Source organism: Portunus trituberculatus, chromosome 13, assembly GCF_017591435.1.
Source record: "Portunus trituberculatus isolate SZX2019 chromosome 13, ASM1759143v1, whole genome shotgun sequence".
In the NCBI taxonomy this organism is placed as follows: Eukaryota; Metazoa; Arthropoda; class Malacostraca; order Decapoda; family Portunidae; genus Portunus; species Portunus trituberculatus.
Genome location: NC_059267.1, coordinates 7,464,281 through 7,481,642, shown reverse-complemented (window position 1 = coordinate 7,481,642; position 17,362 = coordinate 7,464,281). Strand labels below are relative to the sequence as shown.

The 17,362-nt window shown below is 43.2% G+C and overlaps 1 protein-coding gene across 3 annotated transcripts in view; it reads left to right on the top strand.

The window, feature by feature from the left end:
- Window positions 1–17,362, top strand: part of LOC123503082 (rap guanine nucleotide exchange factor 4-like) — a 261,095-nt gene that overhangs the window by 96,705 nt on the left and 147,028 nt on the right. The window contains exon 1 of one of the 3 annotated variants that reach the window (XM_045252493.1): window positions 14,374–14,476. The exons of the other annotated variants lie outside the window; for them this stretch is intronic. The gene's annotated coding sequence lies outside the window, so the exon portion shown is untranslated. Of the gene's footprint in view, window positions 1–14,373; window positions 14,477–17,362 lie in introns of those variants that run through there. 3 annotated transcript variants of the gene reach the window in all.

Genomic DNA, 17,362 nt, shown 5'->3' with positions numbered 1-17,362 from the left:
AAACCACACGGGAAAATTCGGCAAGACGGAAAAAAAAGGAAACTAGTGTGAAACCGGTGTTTGTAGTGGCTGTAGTGGTAACGATTATTGTGATTTAGGTTTTTGGAATACGTGTGTTGTTGTTGAGTCGTGTGCTGAATACGTGCAGAAGACCATAGTGGTAAGGACTGTCGGTGACTTGTGATTGGTCTCCATGCATGACGTGACCCTGGTACTGAGTTGTGATTCTTTTTTTTTTTTAATATTAGAAGGAAAACTGGCGAAGGGCAATAAAAAAAAAAGAGCCCACTTAATTGCCAGTTCCCTTACAGATCAATAGAGTTAGATAAAAGACAGGGACAAGTGTTATGAAACATCCCTCTTAAAAGAAATCAGGTCGTAGAAAGATGTCAAAACAGAAGTAGGGAGGGAGATCCAGAGTTTAGGAGGCATCTGTCATGTTCGAGGGGTGTGATTGACGCGTAACTGCTACTGTCCTCTTCTGGGGTAACAATAATCACGAACATCCACAAGACTAGGTAACGATTAACTTACGGAGACAAGCAATAACGGAGAGTGTGTGTAGTCGCCAGACCGAGGCGCGTTGGTGTTCCTCTACCGCCACAAATTGACCTGCGGCCCACTGTACTAAAAGGCAAGGTGGAGGCGCGTGCTGGGCTGTGGCAGAACGATAGATAAATAGATATATAGAGATGTAGACAGATATAGGTATGTAGATAGACAGATAGATAAGTGAACATATAGATAAATAGATACAAAAATAAACACACAAATAGACAGGCAAACAGATAGATTGACAGACAGAGAGACAGGCAAACAGACAGACAGATAGACAGAAAGAGACAGGCAAACAGACAAACAGACAGACAGAAAGAGACAGGCAAACAGACAAACAGACAGACAGAAAGAGATAGACAAACAGACAGACAGACAGACAGAAAGAGACAGGCAAACAGACAGACAGACAGACAGAAAGATACAGGCAGACAGATAGACAGACTGACCTAGAAAAGAAGACAGACAGACAGACCCACAGGCAGGAATTCATACACATATAGATGAATAGATAGGTAGATAGACAAATGAATAAACTCTCTCTCTCTCTCTCTCTCTCTCTCTCTCTCTCTCTCTCTCTCTCTCTCTCTCTCTGTTCCCAGTAACCCGCCTCACCTGTATTCAAATTAAAGGTGAACGACTCTTTCACATGCTTCGAGACTTCAAAGACCTGATTCACTCTCTCTCTCTCTCTCTCTCTCTCTCTCTCTCTCTCTCTCTCTCTCTCTCTCTCGTGAAGTAATAAAAAGAAGATAAAGAAAAGAAGAAGAAGAAGAAGAAGAATGAGAGAGAGAATGAGAGAGAGAGAGAGAGAGAGAGAGAGAGAGAGAGAGAGAGAGAGAGAGAGAGAGAGAGAGAGAGAGAGAGAGAGAGAGAATGTTTCCTGAATCCAAACAATATAAGGAAAGAATCTCCTCCCATTTACCAAAGACAATAGAGAGTGACGGGAGTGAGTCTGTGCTGTTCGCCTCCTTTTATTTTGCATGGCAGCAACAGCAGGAGGAGGAGGAGGAGGAGGAGGAGGAGGAGGAGGAGGAGGAGGAGGAGAAGGAGGAGGAGGAAAAGAAAAAAAAAAAAAAAAAGAAATAAGAAATGTAAAAAGAAGAATGAAAGAAGAAAAAGAGGACCAAGAAGAAGAAGAAGAAGAAGAAGAAATAGAAGAAGAAATAAAAGAAGAAGAAATAGAAGAAGAAGAAGAAAAGAGGAAGAAGAAAAGAAGAAATAGAAGAAGAAGAAAAAGAGGAAGAAAAGAGGAAGAAGAAGAAAAGAAGAAATAGAAGAAGAAGAAGAAGAAGAAGAAGAAGAAGAAGAAGAAGAAGAAAAAAAGAAAAGAAAAATGAGACAAAGAAAAAAGAAGAAAGGAAAAAAAAGATAGGGTAATGATAATGATGATGATAATGAAGAAGAAGCAGAGAAAAGGAAAAAGAAGAGAAGATGGTGATGGAGGAATATACAAAGGAATGTGCAAAGGAGCTCCAGACACGAACAGATGCCGAGATCCTTAGTGGCCTGGTTGGATAACTATTCCTCTCTTACTGGGCCTCGTATTCTGCGCTTTACCTCCATTATTTCAAAAGACTTTATTTGAATTTACACTATCTTTTTGAGGTGTTTTTACGGTTCTAGAGGCAGCCTGACAAGATATCTACGTTATTAACTGGAGAAGCACTCTTTGAAACTGCGCTAATCACCTCTGTGGCCTTGGAAAATAGTCTTGGTGAGAGAGCAAAGAGTTTCAGAGATCCGTGTTCAGAAACGCTTTGCTCTCTGTTTTCCAAGGCCACAGAGATGATTAGCGGAGTTTTCAAGAGTGTTTCTCCAGTTAATAATGTAGAAATCTTGTCACTCTGCCTCTAGAACCGTAAAAACACCTTAAAAGACTCGTGCAAATTGAGATAAAGCTTTCTGAAATAGTGGAAGTGAAGCGCAGAAGTGTTTGGGAATACGAGCCTCAATAAGGACTTAGTAGTGGCTAATAAAATGGTAACTGCTTGAAAATTAAGAGAAAATAAACGAAAGAAATCTATATGAAAAAAAGGAAAAGAGAAGAAAGGATAATTAACAAAACGAAGAGGAAGTTAAAATGAGGAGAATAAAAAATAAGTACATAGAGGTTTATTAATAGCAATACTGACCAACTGGGAATCAAAGGAAGGAAAAATACAAAGGGAAAGATAGATAGTGAGAGGGAAAATAGGGAAAGAAAGTGAGAAAGGAGCAGGGGAGGCAGGGAGGCAGGGGGCAGGGAGGAGGTGGTCTGCTGCCTCTGTAATTGCTTAATAGTTCCCATAACGCGCTGAGGGAAAGGGAGGGAGGAGAGGGAGAGGAAAGGGAATGGAAGCGGGGAGGGGAAGGGCGGGTCTGTCTATAACTCGTCCTGAGCATTCTCGAAACAGCTGTCCTCCTCCTCCTCCTCCTCCTCCTCCTCCTCCTCCTCCTCCTCCTCACTCCTCTTGTCCTAAACGAGATTCTGGAAGCGTACAATTACCTAAGTCTCTCCATTAATTAACCCTTTACTGCCTGAATTATTTTTCAGTTGTTAGAAAAAATCTTTCATTATTCTTCTCTTAATCAACCGTTTTCTTTAATGATTCATCTCTTAATCTCTGGTTGTCTCTCTTCCACATATTTTTGTTCGCCGTACCAAACGTTTCAAACTACGATATTAGGTTTGGTGCGGGTAAATATAAGCTCCCCTTGCTGTATTCCTTTTCTTTCCATCCCCTCACCTCATTCTCTTTTTATTTGTCTTTTCTGTTTTGGATAAATACTTTTCTATATCCAACTACGTTTTTATTGAAGACTTTTAGGCGTGGTATAGTCTTTTAAACAGTCCAGTAGGTTAGAAAAGAGATTATACTATTCATGAGAGAGAGAGAGAGAGAGAGAGAGAGAGAGAGAGAGAGAGAGAGAGAGAGAGAGAGAGAGAGAGAGAGAGAAACACATTAGTACCTTTTAAAAAATCATCACATTTAAATCTCCATCACCACCACACAGCTCTCCACGTCTACATTAATTCCAGTCGTAATAGGAACTCCCTCCGTCCTCCTGCCTTTCCTCTGTCTTCCTTCCTCTTCCTCCTCCTCTTCCTCTTCCTCCTTCTCCTCAATTACTCTCACCTCCCAATACTATCGTGCTGCATCCCTCCCCTTCCTTCCTCTCTCTCACATCTGATATCGTAATGAGAGAGAGAGAGAGAGAGAGAGAGAGAGAGAGAGAGAGAGAGAGAGAGAGAGAGAGAGAGAGAGAGAGAGAGAGAGAGACGGGCATATTCAGAAACGCCTTGCTCTCTCCCCCACGACAATTTTTCAAGTCCCCAAAACTACTAATCGGGGTTTTCAAGGCAGTTTCTCCTTATGATCAACTAGAAATCTTGCTAATCCATCACCAGAACCATAAAAATACCCTTAAAGACATGAGCACCTTCAACTAGAGCCTTTGAAACTAGGCGTCGTGAAAGAGCAAAGCGTTTTTTAGTACGGGTCAGAGAGAGAGAGAGAGAGAGAGAGAGAGAGAGAGAGAGAGAGAGAGGTAAAATACAGTAGTTTTCCCTTGCGACAGATAGAAGTGAAAAATGCATGGTGGTTTCTCTCATTTCGCTTCCGTATTTCCTTGTTCTCTGTATTTCTGTATTCTCCTTCCCTGTTTCCATCACCAGAGAGAGAGAGAGAGAGAGAGAGAGAGAGAGAGAGAGTGTGTGTGTGTATGTGCGTGTGGTTTGTCTGCATTATTTACCTATGTGTCTCGCGGCAGAATTCAGTGCAAGCTTTTAGGTCTGATTTACCTGCGGCTGCTGAGACCACCTGTGCCGGATGTGCGAGAGAGAGAGAGAGAGAGAGAGAGAGAGAGAGAGAGAGAGAGAGAGTCACAACATATCAGAGTTTATGTGAAATACAACAAACACATTTCCAAATATTACTTTAGTGTCCATTAGGGTGCTTTAGGAGGAGGAGGAGGAGGAGGAGGAGGAGGAGGAGAGTAGATGATGGTGGTGGTAGTGGTAGTGGTTATGGTGGTGGTGGTAGTGATGGTGGAGGTAGTGGTGGTGGTGGTAGTGGTGATGGTAGATGTTGGAGGACAGGAAGAAGAGATAAAGAAAACGAGTAAAAATGGAAAAACGAAAAAGAAGAGAAATGGAAAATGGTTGAGAGAACGAGGCGAAGGGAAAGGAAAATGATAATCATAAAAATAAAGAGAAAGACAATATTTTTTTTTACGGCAGGAAGGAATAAGGAAACAATATGGATTAGAAGAGAAAGAAAGGAAAATATAAAGGTCAAGAGAAGGAACATATGATAAAGACGAAGAATCAGAGTGAAAAAGAGGAGTGAGAGTGGAAGGAAAGAAGAGGTCATGGGAAATGTGGAAAAAGAAAGAACTGGAAAGGAGAGAAAGAGAGGAAAGAACAGAAATGAAATGAGGGGGAAGGAATGAAGAAAAATACCATGACTAACATAAAAAGAAAACGTAATGCCTGCAACGAGAGGAAATTGTGAAAATGTATGCTTCAGAGAGAGAGAGAGAGAGAGAGAGAGAGAGAGAGAGAGAGAGAGAGAGAGAGAGAGAGAGAGAGAGAGAGAGAGAGAGAGAGAGAGACAGAGAGAGAGAGAGAGAGAGAGAGAGAGAGAGAGAGAGAGAGAGAGAGAGAGAGAGAGAGAGAGAGAGAGAGAGACAGAGACAGAGAGAGAGAGAGAGAGAGAGAGAGACGCCATAATGGACTGCAGCGTACCGGCGTGATTAGCTCGGGGCATCGTAGGGCCTTCTAAGTAATGGTTCACCACGGCGTTCCTGGGCCTGGCTGGGATGGGTCCTACAGGTTGCCGTATCCTCACCCACATCCGCGCACTGTTATGGTAGAAGCTTGCCGAGTCTTGTGTTGTCCCGATGCACGCTGTCCTTGCCGCGTTGCCACCTGTGGACGCGAGCAACAGGTGAGATCCGTGACGCACAAAACTAAGCTTGTGGTCGTGTCGTGACTCTTCGTGGCTGTGGCGAGGCTTGGGAATGTGGTGGAGTGTTGGAGTGACGCTCGGCCACGCGCTGACCTCCAGGATACAGACAGTGGCTTCCTCAGCACACAAGAGGGGGCGAGAAGTGGTTGACGGAGCCTGATCCAGTTCTCGCCGGCCACTCTTCCCTCGCCCTGTGCCGGGAGGCCGCATGCACGCGACAAAGCCCGACAAGGTGCAGCTCTCAGGGGCGGGAATGATTCATGAGGTCGCTGCCCGAATGCCAGCTCGGACTTCAAAGGCGTCAGAATGTCTCCCTCCTTGAAGTGCCACCACCACCACCTCCACTACCACCACCACCACCGCCTGTGACAGCCGACGCCAGCTGAGGAGCCACGACCAGTATTCTGAAACGCTTTGCTCTCTTACCACGACTGATTTCAGAGGCTACAGAGATGACTAACCAAATTCTCAAAAGTGTTTCTCTTCTTGATTATGTAGAAATCTCATTACCCGCTACAGTACCGGGACACTTTCTTAGCATGAGTTTTGGATGTGATTAGGCGATTTTATATACATTAGGAAGGGTCTATGGGGGTCAGAAGATTAATGGCCACAGTATTCACTATTCTAATCATCACATAAGTTTCTAAAGCTGCATAAAATTGCCAAATGATAAGCAGATTGAATAAGAGAACTCGTCATGGTACTAAAGGAGTTAATCTGTTACTAGAACAATAAAACACTATTAAAAATACGTGTGAGTTTAACCAGAGCCTTTTGAATGAGGAGGTGCGGCGCAGCAGTATCTCAAAATATTGCTCTGGACATTTCCCCGCCAGTCAAGGAGGAGCCGCCGCGCCACGACTGCCGCCCTCGTGATGATCTGTGGCCTCGTCATTGCCAGCCTGAGAACATTAAACCCAAGTAATGACGCAATATTTTGAGCGCCAGCTGAAGCCCCGACCTATGTGTGCGTGTGTGTGTGTGTGTGTTTCACTGTTTGATCTGCTGCAGTCTCTGACGAGACAGCCAGACGTTACCCTACGGAGCGAGCTCAGAGCTCATTATTTCCGATCTTCGGATAGGCCTGAGACCAGGCACATACCACACACCGGGACAACAAGGTCACAACTCCTCGATTTACATCCCGTACTACTCACTGCTAGGTGAACAGCTACACGTGAAAGGAGACACACCAAATATCTCCACCCGGCTGGGGAATCGAACCCCGGTCCTCTGGCTTGTGAAGCCAGTGCTCTAACCACTGAGCTACCGTGTGTGTGTGTGTGTGTGTGTGTGTGTGTGTGTGTGTGTGTGTGTGTGTGTGTGTGTGTGTGTGTGTGTGTGTGTGTGTGTGTGTGTGTGTGTGTGTGTGTGTGTGTGTGTGTGTGTGTGTGTGTGTCACACTAGTGTGTGTCGATGAGCCTTAGAGAGAGAGAGAGAGAGAGAGAGAGAGAGAGAGAGAGAGAGAGAGAGAGAGAGAGAGAGAGAGAGAGAGAGAGAGAGAGAGAGAGAGAGAGAGAGAGAGAGAGAGAGAGAGAGAGAGGTGGGGGAAGGTTAGGTTACTTGGTTGGATAAACAAGAGAGAAAGAAAGAGAAGACATTGCCAGACAAGGAGGAGGAGGAGAGAAAGAAATGAAAACCTAGGAAAGAAAAGATGTGCACCATGACGAGAGAGAGAGAGAGAGAGAGAGAGAGAGAGAGAGAGAGAGAGAGAGAGAGAGAGAGAGAGAGAGAGAGAGAGAGAGAGAGAGAGAGAAAGGAGATAAAATCTGCATAGGAACAGTCACAAAAAATAAAAGATAAGAAGAAAGGGAAGGAGGAGAGAGAGAGAAGAGTAATGTAATGGAAAATTGAATGATTAAATGACAAATATGAATACGGATTAGAGAATGAGAGAAAGGAGGAGGAAGATGATGAAGATAAAGCAATGGAGAAAATGAAGCAGAAAATTAGTAAAGGGTGCATATAGAAGATGCAAAAGAGGAGGAGGAAGAGGAGAAGGAGGAGGAGGAGGAGGACAAGGAAGAGAAGGAGGAGGAAGAGGATGAAGACTCAAAAAAATGAACGAATGGGCAGAAAAATGGCAAAAAGCTGTTATCATTACCAAGAAGAGATTACGGTAAATGGCTGTTATTATTAGCATAAACACAGTACTTAGCGCAGGTAGAGGAAATCCACGAGTCATTGGTGAGCTCTAAAGGCTAAGAAAAAGTCAGACATCTGTTAAAACGGAATTATGTACTGGATTGTATAAGCATTGTGAGAATTCTTCTTCTTCTACTGCAGCTGCTCCCATTTTCATATGGGGTCGCTGTTCCTCACTAGTCTTCTCCACAAGGATCTGTCCCCAACCTCCTCTCCACTCAATCCTCTCTCCATCAGGTCCTCTCCGATGCAATCCTTCCACCTATTTTTTGGCCTGCCACGTCGTCTTCTTCCCTCCACTTCCATATCCAATAGTCTTCTGCCGACACACCCTTCTTCTCTCCTTCTGATATGACCGAACCATCGCATTCTCCTTTCTTGTACTTTCTTTGTCACCTCCGTTACTTTGGCTGTTCCTCTTATAAAATTGTTTCTCACTTTATCCCTCCTTGTCACCCCAAGCATCCACCTTAACATTCTCATCTCAGCAACCTCCAACTTATTCTCCTGTGCTTTCTTTATTGGCCACGTCTCCGCACCATATAACATGGCAGGTCTAACCACCGATTTGAACACTTTTCCCTTTACTCTTGCACTAATTTTTCGGTCACAGAGCACTCCAGTTGTTCTTTTCCAATTCTTCCAGCCCGATTGGATACGGTGAATGATCTCTCCATCCAGGTTGCCGTCCGCTGATATATGAGAGCCCAAGTATCTGAACTCCTTCACACCCTTTAACTTCATATCTTGCATCCATACTTCACTCTCCTGTCGACCATTAAAATTCAGATACTCCGTCTTCTCCCTGCTAATTCTCAAACCTCTCTCTCCAATGCTCGTCGCCATCTCTCCAACTTTCTCTCTACACCATCTCTACTTTCATCCACCAAGACGATGTCATCCGCGAACAACATAGTCCACGGTGCCTCCTCCTTTATATTTTGAATACTATCATCCATGAGTAGGTTGAACAGATATGGGCTCAGAGAAGATCCCTGGTGCAGACCCACTCTCACACAGAACTCCTCTGTTGTTCCCACGCTGCTCCTTACCCTCGTCCTTGAGCCTTCGTACATGTCCTGGATCACTCTCACGTACTTCTCTGATGCTCCTTTCCTTCTCATAGTAACCCAAACTTCCTGACGTGGTACTCTATCATAAGCTTTTTCCAGATCAATGAAAATAAGGTGTAGCTCTCTTTGTTTCTCCCCATACTTTCCAGCAGTTGTCTTAGTGCAAAGATTGCATCGGTAGTACTTCTCCCCGGCATAAATCCAAATTGTATAGAACTGAGAATATATAAGAAAAATAATTGAGGTTAATTGTGCCAAGAGAATAAATAACAGGGTCGTGCTTTAAAAAACTAACCTAATCTAACCTAACCCAACCTAATGTAACCTAACTGAACCCCTTCAGTATTGGGACACACTTTTACCTTGAGATTTGTGTACCATTAAACCATTTTGCTGACATTAGGAAGGGTCTATGGAGGTCACAAGATGAATGGCCATAGTCTTCACTGTTCTAATCCTCACATAAGTTTCTGAACCTGTAAAAATTCACCAAATAATAAGCAGAATGAATATGGAAACGCGTCATGGTAACTTACTTCCTTTTCAGGTAGAGCGCTTGTTATCGGCTCAGTAATTAGATTTTTAGTGCCGAGTCGATACGAAACTTTAAGAGAATTAGCGAAATTTATGGACTGGGATGAAAAAATAAATCTAGGTAAATATGCTCCACTCAGGCCACCTGTTCTACTGGCTTTTTTTTTTTTTTACTTATACCATGTGGGCTTTTTACGGGAATTTCTGAGCTAAGGGGGATTTTTTTGGGGGTATCTCTTATCTCAAAGCCCAACCGCTAGGAAACCGTTGCCTCAAGGGAGGAAGCCCAACCTACACTCGGATCGTGGACAGGAGACCCCTCGAATCCCAAAGCACGCATGGTTCCAGTGCACCACGGCGGCCTTTATTTATCGGTGTTCTTATTTCCTTAATTTCATTTGTTCGTATGTCTCTATTAGCGTCCCGAGATCTCGTCCCTGGCTCACCCTTAGACACTCATTAGATATTGAACACGATAGTTAATGATGAGGAGGAAAAGGGCGAGGAAGAGAAGTAGGAGGAGAAGGAGGAGGAGGAAGAGGAGGAGGAGGAGGAGGGAGGAGGAGGAGGAGGAGGAGGAGGAGAGAGAGAGAGAGAGAGAGAGAGAGAGAGAGAGAGAGAGAGAGAGAGAGAGAGAGAGAGAGAGAGAGAGAGAAATACAGACACACACACACACACACACACACACACACACACACACACACACACACACACACACACACACACACACACACACACACACACACACACACACACACACACACACACACACACACACACACACACACACACACACACACACACACACACACACCACCCACCCACCCATCCACACCCACCCACACACACACGAAAGGGACTGACTGGTGCAAATGTCGTGGGTGATGCAAACTGTATTTCCATCTGGTGGGCTGAACACAAGACACTGATCCTTTCCCTTTCTAAACTATAAAGGTCCAATCACCAAGAGATCCCTTAATACTGGAGGAGGAGAGAGAGGGAGGACAGGTGGGACAGGTGTGACGGGGAGACAGGTGAGGGAGGGCAGGTGCAGGAGTAAAGGGAGGGACTAACTGGGAATATATTGGGAGGGAATGTCATTTAGCGTCACCCAGATCCGTTCCTAGATGGTTCTTCTCACTATGAGTCCCCTCGTGTCTGTGCGAGTCTTTCTGCAGGGAGGAGGCTTTGACTGCCGGGGAAGGGGTGGTAGGAGGTGGAAATAAGTTATAGGAGGGATTTAAAGGATAGAGGAAGAGAAGTAAGAGGAGAGAAGGGAAATAGAAGATGGGATTAGCATGAGGAAGTGAAGAGAGAGAAACTATAAAGGAGGAGGAACAATAAGAGATAACGTACAGGAAGGGAGGAGAGAGAATAGATAATTAATTTGTAGTGGACCAAAAAGTAAAGAAGAGATTGAGGCAAAGGGAGAGATAAATGAGGAAAGGTAAATGAAGGAAGGTATTGAGAAAAGATATAGAGAAAGGATGATGGATGACAGGACAGTGGACAGGTAATCAATTTAGTAGGCGAGACAGTAAAGGCAAAGGAAGAAGTAAAGAGAAAGAAAATAAAAGAACGTAGCCCAATAAAAAAAAAAAGAGAGATATAAAGAGTAGAAGAAGAGATAGGAAAGATAAAATCATGTTAATTAATTTAGAGTACAGGAAAGAAAAATATACGAAAAAAAGAGAATAGGTGAATAAAAGAAGGTATTAGTACTAGGAAGGGAAATGTAGGTTAAAAGAGAGGGAGGAAAAGAGAAAAAATTGATAATTCATTTAGTGCACCAGACAATAAAGGAGGAGGTAAGAAAAAGAAAGATACAAAAGAGACAAGAATTTATAAAAGAAAATATTGCGTGAGGAAATGAATAAATGGAGGGAATAAATAATTAAGTTAGTGGAGAGGAAATAAAGAATGGAAGAAGAATACAGGAGATAAGAGGAATAAAAGGAAGGATCTTGAGGATGTGAGGGGATAATTAGAAGACAAAAGAAGGAACAGGATGAGAGAGAATAAATATGGGAAAGGAGAAAGAGAGAAACCAGAATAAGAAGAGAGAAAGACAAAGGGAAGAATAAGAAGGAAAATATGGAATTAGAATATAAAAAAACAAAACAAAAAAAGAAGAGAGAAACATAAAAATACAAGAATAAAGAGAGAAAATGATGAAAAAAATAAGAAAGTGAATCTGAAAAAACGAGAAAAAAAATTGAAGAAATTAAGGAAAAATGATAAAACAAAAAGAAAAAGATGAAATATAAAGAGAAGAAATGAGATAGATAGATAGATAGATAGATAGATAGATAGATAGATAGATAGATAGATAGATAGATAGATAGATAGATAGATAGATAGATAGATAGATAGATAGATAGATAGATAGATAGAGGGAGATAGATAGGTAGATAGAGGGAGATAGATAGATAGAGGGAGAGAGAGAGAGAGAGAGAGAGAGAGAGAGAGAGAGAGAGAGAGAGAGAGAGAGAGAGAGAGAGAGAGTAATTAGGAGCACGTTGATCATCTTTTTTCACCTGTAATTTAATCCTGTTTTTAATTGGCGATGACGCTTGATCCTCCTTACCTGGCGGATGGAAGGCACCTAATGAGCACAGGTAATGGCCCTCACCTGCACACGTAGCGCAGGTGGAGAGCATGTGGAGTGGTGCTGACAGCTTCACCCTCGCCCTTAAAATACTGGTGCTGGTCTCTCTCTCTCTCTCTCTCTCTCTCTCTCTCTCTCTCTCTCTCTCTCTCTGTTTTGTTTATCTATTTATTTAGTTTTCTTTCTTTCTTTCTTTCTCTTTCTTTCTTTCTTTCTTTCTTTTTTCTTTCTCTCTCTTATTTTTTCTTTCTTTTTTTCTATCTATCTTTCTTTCTTTGTTTCTTTCTTGCTTGCTTGCTTTTTTTGCCTTCTTTCTTTCTTTCTCTCTTTCTCTGTCTCATTCTCTCTCTCCTCACACACGAGAGAGAGAGAGAGAGAGAGAGAGAGAGAGAGAGAGAGAGAGAGAGAGAGAGAGAGAGAGAGAACCACATAGAGCGAGAGAGAGAACAGACACAATCGAGGGAGGAAGGGCGGCTGCGGGAGGGCGGGTGCGGGAAGGCGGCTGGGGCAAGGAGAGAGAGGAAGCACAACAAAGACCCATCGAAAGCCAGGAAATCAATAACCATTAGGTGTGATTGGCTGTCAGTGCTAGGCAGAGGATCAATCATACCTAACACACCCAGGGAGAAATGCATGGACGCTTAGTCAAACCCACTATGATGCTCGCGACACGCTGAATCACGCCTTCGCTAAATGAAAGACTAACGAGGGGTGTACAGACAAGCCAGGTACTCACAGATGCGCGTTTGTCAGGTACAGGTAAAGCGACGCAGGTGTTTGTGTGCTCTGTAGGTGCCTTTGGAGTTTCAGTAGACGTGTGAGTGACTAATGGTGATGTTGGTGTGTTTTGTTAGGGCCATTTGTGTGTTTGGTGGTGATAGATGTGCGGTGTGCTCTTGATAGTGTTTGTGGTGGAGTGGGAGGAGGATTAGGATTAGGAGGAGGAGGAGGAGGAGGAGGAGGAGGAGGAGGAGGAATTGGGGGGTATGAGAAGGAGAAAAGGGGGAAGGAGTAGGAGGATATAAATATTCTTACGATGCAGATATTACTTATAACCTAGATATTTTTTTCCCAGCATTCTCTCTCTCTCTCTCTCTCTCTCTCTCTCTCTCTCTCTCTCTCTCTCTCTCTCTCTCTCTCTCTCTCTCTCTCTCTCTCTCTCTCTCTCTCTCTCTCTCTCTCTCTCTCTCTCTCTCTCTCTCTTGCACGTGCTGCACCACTGCACTTTTTTTTCATTTTTTCATTTTCCTATTATTACTCTTGACGTTTCCTTGCCTCATTTCACCTGATACCTCCACCTCCTTCCCCCCTCCACTACCATGCCTCATCCCCACTCCTGTTCCTCTTACTCCTTATTGGCAATTATATCCTTTTTTTTTCCCTGACTTGCATCCTATTTTCCTTCTTTCTCTCCTCGTGTCCTTCATTCTAGTTTATCTCTTCCTTGGCCTTCCCTCTTTTTCCCTGTGTTCCCTCGCCACGCTACGCACAATGCACAAACATATTTAAGGCTCCGTTCCCAGGCAGGAGATAATGGTATGCCCGTGATGATGCGGGAGGGAGGCAGAGGGAGAGTGCACGCAGCTACGCCTTGAAATCTAATGCATAGCTGAGTCACTTCGAAGACTTTAACTTTATTGTGTGTGGACAAAACTAAGCAGGAGTGAGGTAAGAACTCGTGGGTATATTTATGGATGAGAATGACAGGGGGCAATAAATCTCAGGCTCTCAGGAGTTGCTTATTGGATGTAGGTCAACTGGTCTGTGGAGAACCTTTCGTATTATTATGGTGGTGTGTACCTGTCGCATTAAATAACTGATTGCCTTGCTAAACTGATTATATTATGCGTGTCTGACCTTTGTTCCACCTATCCACCCTACCTACCTGCCTACCTTTCTACCTATCATCCTTACCTTTCTACCACGTTTCTACACTCAACCTTACCTACGTATCTGCTTTCTTATACCTGCCTACTTTGTTTAATCATTTAACTTACCCACCTAGCTACCTATCCGTCCACCTGCCCACATTCCTGTTTGTCCACCTGCCTACCTGTCTAACTAACGAGCTCACCTGCGCCTAACACACCTCAGTCCCACGTGGCTCACTGACCTTGACTCCCTATGTGGTCACTTTTCACAATGGACAAATTTGGGGAAAGGGTCCATAGAGAGAGAGAGAGAGAGAGAGAGAGAGAGAGAGAGAGAGAGAGAGAGAGAGAGAGAGAGAGAGAGAGAGAGAGATTAATATGCATCATGAGAGAGTAAGAGACCACCACGTCGTGTGTGTGTGTGTGTGTGTGTACATTGAGGTTGTGGGGGTGGCGGTGGAGAGAGGATGCAATGGGTAGGAAGGAAGGGAGGGGAGTAGGGGTGAACAAACGGACGGACACACACACACACACACACACACACACACACACACACACACACACACACACACACACACACACCACCACCACCACCACCACCACCACCACCACCAACCAGTCCCAACAAAATAACGTCAGTGTTGTGGGTGAGAGAGGGACACGCGCATCGGATTTTCTACACAGCTGCCGCAATCTCCCTCTGCCTCTCCTGCCTCGCCAGCCACGTGATATACAGTGAGATACAGTGATATATAGTAAAGTACAGTGCTGTGTATGGTGTGAGGGGGCCATAGCACGAAGCAGCAGTGATATCGTTATCAGTGAAGTGAATCATGCGTATGTTGTATAGTGTGAAGTCACTGTAGTGTATAGTGAAGTGAGCAAAACTAGCGGCTTCTTATTGGTGAAGTACGGTGAAGTGAATGGATGGTGCGCATACTCCTGTTCTCTTTGTATGGTGAGGTGAAGTATACATGGATGCACTGCGCGTAGAAAGATTCATATGGTGATGTATAGTGAAATATGGTGATATGAGAGGGAATTATACACATCCTGCTTTTCTTCATATTTTGTCAGGTAAAATACACAGACATTTGTTATCCCTTTAGCTTCGCATGTTGGTGTACAGTGAAATATACAATGAAAGCAGAGTTCCCCTTGCTAGAATCAGGACAGAACGATCAAGTACAGTGAATAATAGTGACAGGTATGCACACTTGACTGCAGCGCTGTAGGAGGTAGAGTGATAATGATGATGGTGATTATGAAGACGCGTGACAAACCAGTGAGCCGGAAGACTATGAAATGAGGAGTGTAGTGAAGTGTGATGAAGTGGACGTAAATGAGAATAGAGACTGGGATGGACTGGGATGGACTGGGTGAACTGGAGGTATAAGTGCCACAAAAGCCCATCTTGTATCACCTCTTTTATGGCGGTAGTTTTTGGAGTACGTTTTCCTGGTGCTTTATCATTGGGTGTTAGGACGTGTTTTGTGCAGCTCTTCGGGAGACGCTTCAGGGATATTACCGTGTGTGTGTGTGTGTGTGTGTGTGTGTGTGTGTGTGTGTGTGTGTGTGTGTGTGTGTGTGTGTGTGTGTGTGTGATTGCGAGGAATTCCTTACTTTGATATTATGGCACTTTAAACACGTCCTAATAATCAGTAAGTGAATTAATGGATGTGTAAATGTGTGACTGAGTGTGCAGGTGTGAGTAGGTGATGGAGTGAGTGAATGACTGTGTGAGTGAAGGCGTGAGTTGAGTGCGTGAGTGAATGAATGGGTAAATAAATAAGTGAGTCAAGGGATGATGAATAATTGGATGAATGACTGAGTGAGTGAGAGTTAACAGTGAATGAGGGAGTATGATAACTTATAGTGAACGACAGAGAGAACAAGAAATAGAGCAAGAGAGTGGAGGTGGGTGAATGTAAAGGAAAAAAAAAAAACATAAAAAAGACGAACAAATATGAAGCAAACGATCTCATTCCTTATAAAGACAGTCACCCGATCCATTTATCATGTGAACAAGACCACGCATTTAAAATTCAGTTAAACCCAAGAATCGCACAATGCAGACTCAGGCGGTTTCAGACTTGTATCACCTGAGAGAACCCGTCGCGCCGCTTCCACCTGGCGAGCGCTGCCGTAAAATGAAGCACTACAACCCAAGGATACAGTCACACCACCTTACAGGAATTGACGGGCGGTGGTATTGATCTTCTAAATATAGACGAACGTGAATAGAGTCTCCTGAAACCTTGCAAAAATCGTGAAATGCATTCTGATAACGCTGGAGGGTAAATGTGAGGATAATTGTGTACACAGGGGGATTTGCAAAGATGTTTCACCGAAGGAAGATTCAGCGAAGGTAAACACAAAGAATGATACCGAGAGAAATTCGGAGGAGTGGAAAGGTGAAATGCAAAGAAAAAAAAGTGCAGTGAAATAGAGGAACGGAATTGAAAATGTAAGGAAAAATGCTAGAAAATTATTTAGAGTACACCGATATAATGAGTGAAGGCGAGATAGAATAAAAAAAAAAATAGAGCATTATGACAACGTAAAGTAAGAGATTCAAAGCTAAAAATAATAATAAAAGGCAGAAAATAATAATGATTGTAGTTTCTCTACTAAACAATTTTTTTTTCCAATTTCTATTTACAACTTTCACATACTCTACTGGGCTACAATTTCTTTTAACAGCAATGGAAAAAATAACCTCGTAATTAAGGTCCCATTCTCTCTCTCTCTCTCTCTGTGCTGTGTTCATGCAAACCACTTTTTTCCACACTAAACTGAATATCAACAAAGAATGACCTCACCATTAAAAGACTCAAAATATTACAAAAATAAATAAATAAATAAATAAATAAACGAAAGAAATATAGAAAAGTAAAGCAAAGAGATACAAAAAGCGTTGGGCACGACAGGACAGTGTGCATGTGAAGAGTTACAGCTAAGAGTCTTAATTTTTTTCTTTTATTTTCCTTTTTTATAATATCAGTGTTGCTTTCCCTCCCTCTTCCTCTCTCCTCTCTCCCTCCTAAGTAACTGTATCTTTCGCGGGACTTATTTTTAACTTTTGTTGCCAAGAAAACGTGATTACTATAGTTATTATTGATAGTAATAGTAGTAGTAGTAGTAGTAGTAGTAGTAGTAGGTAGTAGTAGTAGTAGTAGTAGTAGTAGTAGTAGTAGTAGTAGTTGTTGTTGTTGTTGTTGTTGTTGTTGTAGCAGCAGTAGTAGTAGTAGTAGTGGTAGTAGTAGTAGTAGTGGTGGTGGTGGTGGTAGTAGTAGTAGTAGTAGTAGTAGTAGTAGCAGCAGCAGCAGCAGCAGCAGCAGCAGCAGCAGCAGCAGCAGCAGCAGCAGCAGTAGTAGTAGTAATAGTAGTAGCAGACTAGATGCAGCAGCAGCAATAACAATAGCGTCATTAGCATCAACAACAAAGATAATAATGTTGAAAGAATATTATAACTACGTTGAGATGTAGTATTACAAAACTGAAAGACATTGCTGTGTGTGTGTGTGTGTGTGTGTGTGTGTGTGTGTGTGTGTGTGTGTGTGTGTGTGTGTGTGTGTGTGTATGAAAATTGAAGAAAAACATATGCACATAAATATTCTT